The 8382-nt window shown below is 39.6% G+C and overlaps 1 long non-coding RNA gene across 1 annotated transcript; it reads right to left on the reverse strand.

The window, feature by feature from the left end:
• Positions 1 to 4774: 4774 nt before the first annotated feature.
• Positions 4775 to 7892, reverse strand: LOC125724112 (uncharacterized). The gene is made up of 4 exons (XR_007387159.1): positions 6367 to 7892; positions 6107 to 6274; positions 5903 to 5998; positions 4775 to 5717 (listed from the first exon to the last, which is right to left on the reverse strand). It is a non-coding gene; the product is annotated as an uncharacterized LOC125724112 (long non-coding RNA).
• Between the last annotated feature and the right edge of the window lie 490 nt (positions 7893 to 8382).

Consider the following 8382-nt stretch of genomic DNA (forward strand, 5'->3'; position numbering starts at 1 on the left):
CTGTTAATGAAATAAGATTATTGAAACCAGTGTGATGAGGCTTAAGTGATCAGCCACAGCTAATGAAGACCCGTGCGCTTAATCTGACATCCTCTGTGAAAGAAAATAATGGGATACGATGTCAGAGCCTTTACAGCCTGGCTTCTCAGAGTATCAAATAGCGAGCAGTGGATGTTTAATTACCTGGAAATATCCAATAATGAACGACTGCGAAGTAGAGAGTACACCCTCCCCGTCCCAACACGCATGCCATTATATGTGCATCATGACTCCTGATCAGCATCTGAACATCCCACCGAGACCTGATTGGTGCACCCTAACACTGCTACACTAGGCTGTAGCATCAGACATTCAACACTGGACCCACCTCTACCGAATGTAGCATCTTCATAGAGCCAAATCTGACGTTCTGGTGCAGAATATCGCTCTACAGATTCCTCCCTGTGCACCGGCATGAGCTTATTGCCGGCTGAAGAACCCAGGGACTGCCCGATGTGACATGGCATGTCCATTTGAGTGACGGCATTTTTATATGCGCAATGTGACTCGGCCTTGATGCATTTCCTCTGCGCCGCATCCTTACGCGCTGCTGTCCTTGTGTAATTTGCCCTTAATAAAGTCCTTTCACTGAACGATGATGCTTTTTGCCCTGAAGTATTGCCTTGGAGGACAAACATCTCAAGCATTGCTGTTGAGAGTAATGCAAATGAACAGCTCTCTCATGGAGGCCGAGTCACATTGCTGCTGGCTGATGTTACCCTCGAGTATTTTTCATTGTACTCTCCCAGAAACCTGCCTCTGATTTTCTGCTCCTTGAAGACACAGATTGGCACCATCCTGACATTTAATACCACCTATATTTCTATGTAAATGGAGGTCTTTGATTGTTTTTTGAAGCTATTTGTTCTTCTAAGATGTCTGGAAGTGACCCCCAGTCTGCAGAGAGCCAGCCCTGGAAGAAGTATCCCGGCCCAGCCAGAAGGATGAGAGCCATATGCGATGCTAGCCGAGGCAGCTGGAGCCTGATGGATGTAACCATTGAATCGTTTCATCAGGGAGAGTGTGTCCAAGCCATATGCCAGGTCTATAACTTATGGAGGTCACATTGTAAGATTTAAGCTTGACCGTGTGTTCCAGTTATCCACATTAACCATGTGGAAGCTTAACTGGGTCATCGCTCTATGATAAAAACATGAAGATAAAATGATTTGAACGAAAAAAACTGCTTCCTCCTTACTTATCCTCACCTTCACAATTTGGCACAGTGTAATCTAAAGATTTTAAGTCCTGGAGCGAATCCCCATCTCCACAGGTCAGCATCCTCCTGCATTATGGCTTGTTCTTGTCCTTCTGGTGATGGAAACTTCAACAGCGATGAAGAGCATCCCAACTAGGGTTGTCACTTTTTTCAAAAATCAAGTTCGAACGAATTTCAAATGTCATACAATTTGTTTGAATATATTTCAATACCTGTGACCACCCCCCCCCCAAAAAAAATGAAACACAATCTTTCTTTTAGTATTTTATTAACAGCCCCTACAATGTCACAATTATACGGAGCCCTTAAGAGGTCAGGGTAGGAAACTGTAGCATATGTCCCAGCATGCCCTGCGTGCAATTGTAAATAGCCCCTGTCTGTAAATAGCTCTTGTTGTACGGTTGTTGTTAATGGTTGCATTTCACTATTGTCGCGCGTATGCATGCCTGTATCTTGTGTGTACCCTGTCTGATCCTCGCATGTATTTAGCTTGTGTAATTCTCCCACCGTGTGTGCACCTTACAGTTCGCGTCTGACAACCTTGTGTATCCAGCGTGTGTATTTGGCTCTGGCCGTGTTGGGAACCTATTATATCCCACAGAAGCGAGTCAATTTGTCCTTCTGTGCTCCCGCAATGCCTCGGTCCACCCGGCGCTATAATACCTTTTTTCCAAAATAGTTTTGTGTTGCTAATAGCGTTTGTATTGTGTCTGTTTAAAGTACCAAACGTAGAATCAATGGATTAATAAGTATAAACCTAAATGATTCAGAAATGTCCAGATGAGAGTGCTTCACACATTAGATTAAGGGGGACAATGCACACCCTGTAACTTTTATATGTCTGTTTTTAAACGCGTTTACTAATAACTTCACTGTGTACATTCACTGCCAGTAACTGTAAACAAGGCAGCTGGGCTATTTAACATGAAGTGCACATAAAAACATTGAAATACTAATATTTGCTCGTAAAGAAATCTCTAAAAATAAAACTACAAGGTGTTGCGTGCTTTTGTTCGTATTTAGATATTACAGCCGGAAAACTGAATGTAAAGTTAAGATTAACTATGACACCGCGATAAAGTTAAGACCCAAAACCACTTTCGGATATAGGTCTACCTCTTTGGAATTCTCGCTTGATGAAGAATTTGTGGGGATATGCAGGTTTGTACTGAAATATTCCAGAAGGTAGGTATAAACCGCGGTAAATGTAGCTTTATATGCAGTTTTCCGGCCGTTACTTATACATTGCAGTGTTTGTGTGTGCCCAGCAATCTTGCTTAGAGTCGCCGGCGGAGAATGGACACAGTGCAATTATTAATAAATGCGTATAAAAACACAAATGATTAAAGTTACATGGTGTACATTGTCCCCATAATTTAATGGTCAAAGTACATTTTACAGGACATATATTATTTCTATTATTTAGGTTGACCCTTGCCGTCACATTGCAGCAAATATCACGTGGGCAAGTGTAGTGGGATCGCATAAGTATCGTGAAGGAGCGCAAAACTAGAGAGTACACCCTCAATTTCAAACTATTTCAAAAAATATTTTCCCACCCTGACCTTTATAGGACCCATAGACAGCAGACAAAATTACAACACTGTCTAATGCAATTATTGGCTACTGTGACACTTTGAAATTCAAATGGGTTTATTATAGTTTGAATATGAATTTTCTATATCCATCCATCCATTTTCCAAACCGCTTATCCTACTGGGTCGCAGGGGGTCCGGAGCCTATCCCAGAAGCAATGGGCACGAGGCACGATGGGGGGCCAGCCCATCACTGGGCACACTCACACACCATTCACTCACACATGCACACCTATGGGCAATTTAGCAACTCCAATTAGCCTCAGCATGTTTTTGGACTGTGGGGGGAAACCGGAGTACCCGGAGGAAACCCCACGACGACATGGGGAGAACATGCAAACTCCACACACATGTGACCCAGGCGGAGACTCGAACCCGAGTCCCAGAGGTGTGAGGCAACAGTGCTAACCACTGCACCATCTAGCCTGTATTTATAAGGCAATTCATATTACATGCATCAACGGCCAGTAAGTTTAGCTAAAAATGCTAATGTGGAATCCCACACACAGAACACTCAGAAACACACAAGCTATTCAGGATTTCTTTTGTGAAAGTTGCCAAAGCCCATCTGACCTCTTCAGCGTCGGGCTGCCCCACTAATTCGAACCTGGGGAGGCCACCGGACTTACTGCAGCACGGTTTGTTGCAGACCCACCCATTGACAGGTGGGCTTGAATAATTCATGTGGGCATCCAGGCAAACCAGGGCCTGCTCAGTTCCCGACATGCCAGATGAAATCCGCTGGTTTTGGGCTAGTGCTCCCTGGGAGGGGGGTCCCGGGGATCGGTGGGGGTGAACAGCCATGTGGCAAGGCTGCATTTTCTGAGGGCTGCCCACTCTATCCTCTGTCCTTATATCCTCCAAGGCAGGAAGGGAGGGAACCTTTAAAAAGTATGGCTCTAGAAGGACCAGGTTATTGTTATACAAGTTCTGTGTTGCAGTAACAAAATGCGGATGCCGTACAAGTCAGGTTCAAACATACAGTATTACCTATCTGAACAGATATCCTTACAAAACTGTTAGAGGTATCCCCCCTTTAATGATTCAAATCATGAAGCAAATGAGGGATAACTGAGAGGGGGTGTGTGGCTAGAATTGAGCAGCATAACGGCAATACCCTCCCCGCTCAGCAAATTGTATCAGGAAATACTGAAATACCATTGCTTCTTAAAACACAGTATACCACAGTATATCTGAATGGTATGACGATATAAATAATCAGATATCGCCCAAGTCTAGAGCTGTCTGGGAGGGTGGTTGTAATGGCAAAATTTGTTGGTTGGGGGTGGCAGTGCTGAAGTTAAAACTTCTAACCAGTTAATTATACTGCTGATAGTGCAATGGTTGAAAGACAATTTTCTAAGACACTGAATATTATTCGCGGGAGTCAGAGAGCTTCTGACAAATTGTGGAAGACTCCCAGAACTTCCGGGAGAGGTGGAATGTCTACTGTTTGCCTTATTGAACTGTTATCCTTACTGAACTGTCGCCCCTACTGAAGTGTCATTCTTCAAACTCCAGACAGCTTTCATCAATCATACACTGTAATCCCGAATAAGTTGGCAAAACTCAAAAAATTTGAGGTAATCAGTTACGTCAAATTGTTTAAGTTGTGAAATTATAATTTTAAGTAAGCAGAAAAATCTAGTTTTGAGTTTGTTGTACTCATGCAAAATAATTTGTTCTTACTTAAAATACCCAAGTTACCCTGTTTATACATTTTGAGATCAATTAACTTATTTTTTTCAATATCTCCCAACTTTAAATACTTAGTCACCCTGCTTATACATTTTGATTGTAATAATTTTTTTTAATAAAATTTTCCATTTTGAGTTTCATAAATGAAATTAACCAAATTCTAAATCTGTAAACACTATAAATGTATGAAAACGCATCTGTAATTTCAAGCAAACACACAATACCATTTTTAACATTTATTTTTAAACAAAAAATGTCCAACAGGTAATACCAACATGAATGTTTACAGTAAACATGCCTTCTATAAACATACAAATTTCTCAAAACCTTTAAAACAGTTTGTCAGTAACAGATTTACAATAAACACTATTTTAAAATGAATAAAGTATGCCCAGAATGTTAATACAATGAAAAAGAATAACAATACTTTCTATGGTGTTCTATTTGATATAACAAATCAACATGACACCTGTAAAGTAACCCTTTAAAAGGGTGAAAATTCTCAGGGGAAAAAAACATTCAGGAAAAAGTAATGCATAAAACCCAGTATGACTTGTAACAAAAAAATATTTTTGAAGAATTATTTTGTAAAATATTTTTTAACAGAATTTTACATGACCAACTTTGTTTAAACATGAGCTTCAAAAAAAATGATTTAGTTTGACAAAATTAAATATCCTGATTTTTAAAACATACATTAAGTCATATAAAACTTAGTCTTGCGGCATTCATAAAAAGAAATAAAAATAGTGCATTCTGGTAAGTGACTCCTGTATAGTTTAAACTACACGTACTGACATGTTTTTAAGTTACTGCCCCAGTGCCAGCCTTCATTAAACGAGAAAAAAAAAGTAGCTCTACATCAACTCATTCTTTAATGTTTGCACGCTAGGAGACAGTTTTCCGTCATCCATGCCGAGTAAAACTTTTTGCACAAATTCAAAAGTTTTGGCAAGTCCTTTAGGATATTTTAAGTGAAGAGCATACATGAATCCAAACAAGACAAGAAAGGCCTCTGGAAGTTGGCTATGGGTGGTGACCACTTCATTCTCCAGGACAACTGAGACCCTCACTGGATCGTAATGGATTGGAGCAGCAGCATTTTCATGAACAACTGTAAGCAGGGACACTGGAGCATCCTCAGTCAGTACTTCAGGATTATCAATCTAAAAAATATTATTCAGGGACATGTTATATTCATGTTAGAACATTATCAATATGACTGAGTCAATATTACATGATTCATCAACTAGTGATAATTACAAATATATTAGTAAGTAAAGGTTGCCCCTCAACCTTCACCTTTGCAATAGAACATGCATAATTGTAAAAACAATGAATGAAGGCTTACCAGGGTGGTCCTAAAAAATCCTATGTCTTTGTCATGCAGCAAAACTGGAAGACCTCTGATAACGGTAGTCCGTCGTGAATTTACATCATGCAGTTCCTGTAAAGATGAAAAACAAGAAGAAGAAAAAAAACAACATCTAAATATCTGAAATAAAGAAAAATCTAATTACATTTTAAAGAATACTTCATCTTATGACAACCATACCTGCTCATCATGAACTTTCAAAAGATTAGCCAGGGCATCTGCTGTCTTGCCTGTCTTGGATGCTTTTTGCCTTAAAATGGTCATCAAACAAGGTAGGAGGTAGTCCAGTTGTGCATAGAATTTGTTGGGCAAATTCTCATTTGTAACACGTTGGTACTCTGCAAACAGCTAAATCGGACAAAAGAGAATTTTATAAAACAAACCCACATCAGAAAATATATAATAATCACTAGAAAACAATTATTATTATTATTATTTACCTCAGATGTTATACGCAGTGCAGGCCAGAGATTCAGAAACTCATTCAGATGGGCTTCCGCTAACAATGTTCTGTCGTCGCAGAGCAAAAGTTTTCTCCATGTTCTTGTGGATGAGACTAGTATTTTTTTCTGTCTTCTGGACTTCAACAGCAATTTCCTGTCTAACTGTTTCAAGAGATGCTTCATCCTCACCTTGAGGAAAGTTTGGCAAATAATTAACCTCAGAACGTCTTGGTTTCTTGATTTTAGAATGTGATGGTTCATTCTCAGGATGGCCTTGACTTCTTTTCCCAGCATTAACAGTTACCTCAAGACATCCAATTTTCCTCATTTTGTTTCTCAAGTTGCCCATCTTGAACTTTAAACTGGTTTTCCACCCATTCCAACCTGTGTCAGAGCCTGGCTCCTTCAAACAAGGATGCTTTGTGACAAGGGCCTCTGCTACTTTTCCTATCTGTTTGTCGTCTGGGTACGCCTTAAAATCATACATGGTTGAGCCAAGCTTCTCCAGAATGTCATGCTTTTGGTCTCTTGTCAACTTTAGACCCTTTCCGCTCTTCTCAAATTCATCATTTCCCTGTCTAAGCCTTAGCTCAACATCATAGGAAAACTGTGGAATTGGAAAATCACGAGGCCACATCTTAGAACGTTCAGGATTCGGTTAATGTTAATGTTAATGATTAATGTTCGGTTAACGAACGGCGGTTGTCGGTTGGGAAAATTAACCGAGATGAACATCCCTAGTTATACATTAACTACCTAACGTTACTGAACAGCGTGTAACGAGTCCGATCCGCCATTGAAATTAATATTATATAAATAATATTACACCTTTCAGCTGAGAAGCCGCACAAACGAAGTATTTCAAAATAAAACTCCATGTTGTGGATAACGCAGTTTTAAAAATAAGTGCGGCATAAATGTTTTAATTTCAATTTTACCTGAATTTATAAACATTGTGCTGGTCAGTAACAGCTCCCAACACTGAACTAACGTTAAAAGTTTCTTATTGACCAACAAGCTACAGCGCGGGATGAGGAGCTTCCTCGCCTCAAGATTTAAACAGGGCTAAACGCGTACTCTGTAATGCAACACATCTAAACGCATCTACATTACTTTTAAATGTTACTGTGATTATATGGATTAAAACACTTGCTTAAGATTCATTGGATTTGTATATTTCAATATTTTACTTACTGTAGTGTGAAGCGAGGCCGATCCGCCATCTTGAAAAAAACGAACGAGGAATAAGCGCGGGCAAGACAGTTGACGTGAACCTGGATGACGTCATACGCAAAATCACAAGGCTGAAAGATTTTGAGTTAATAAAACTTTAAAGAGACATTTTGTTTAAATTAAACCAGCAAAATTTTCCATCTTACTTGAAAGGTTTAATTTTTACAAACTCATAAATAAGAAAAAGTTCTAAATACTCATAAAGGTTAATTAATATAAACTAATTGTAATTATTTAAGTTAATACAACTCAGTTCAATCAATTAGTTACAGCATTAGGGTTTACAGTGTACAGAAATAAATGTATTTCAACTTAAACAGAGAAAACTATTATCAAAAATTCCCAAGTGATCAATGGTCCAGACCTTCACTTTTCTGTTTCTTTAATAAATATAATGAACACTGTGTTAGTGATGCACCGTTGACACAATAAAATGCAGGACAAGATGGAGGCCTCGACGAGGGGAATCATGCTACACAATGGCAAGCTGGTTTTATAGTTTGGCTCAACCTCATTTGGGAGCGATGGCGAGAGGGCCAGGAATGAAAAGAACATCAGCCATTAAAGGAAAACCAAACTGAGCTGGGGAGAGGTGATTTTTGAACCTCGCAATGCTCTAGGACTGTGGGATAAGTCTAACAAATCAAGACAGATAACCACAGATAACCACAGTGAGCTGACTCTCCCTCCTGAGAAAGATGGTTGTCGCCCACAAGCGTACTTTCTAACTCTGAGTGGGAGAAGGGAGGGATTTCTGTCATTCTCCTGATGGTCGGACTA

This window comes from Brienomyrus brachyistius, chromosome 1 (assembly GCF_023856365.1).
Source record: "Brienomyrus brachyistius isolate T26 chromosome 1, BBRACH_0.4, whole genome shotgun sequence".
In the NCBI taxonomy this organism is placed as follows: Eukaryota; Metazoa; Chordata; class Actinopteri; order Osteoglossiformes; family Mormyridae; genus Brienomyrus; species Brienomyrus brachyistius.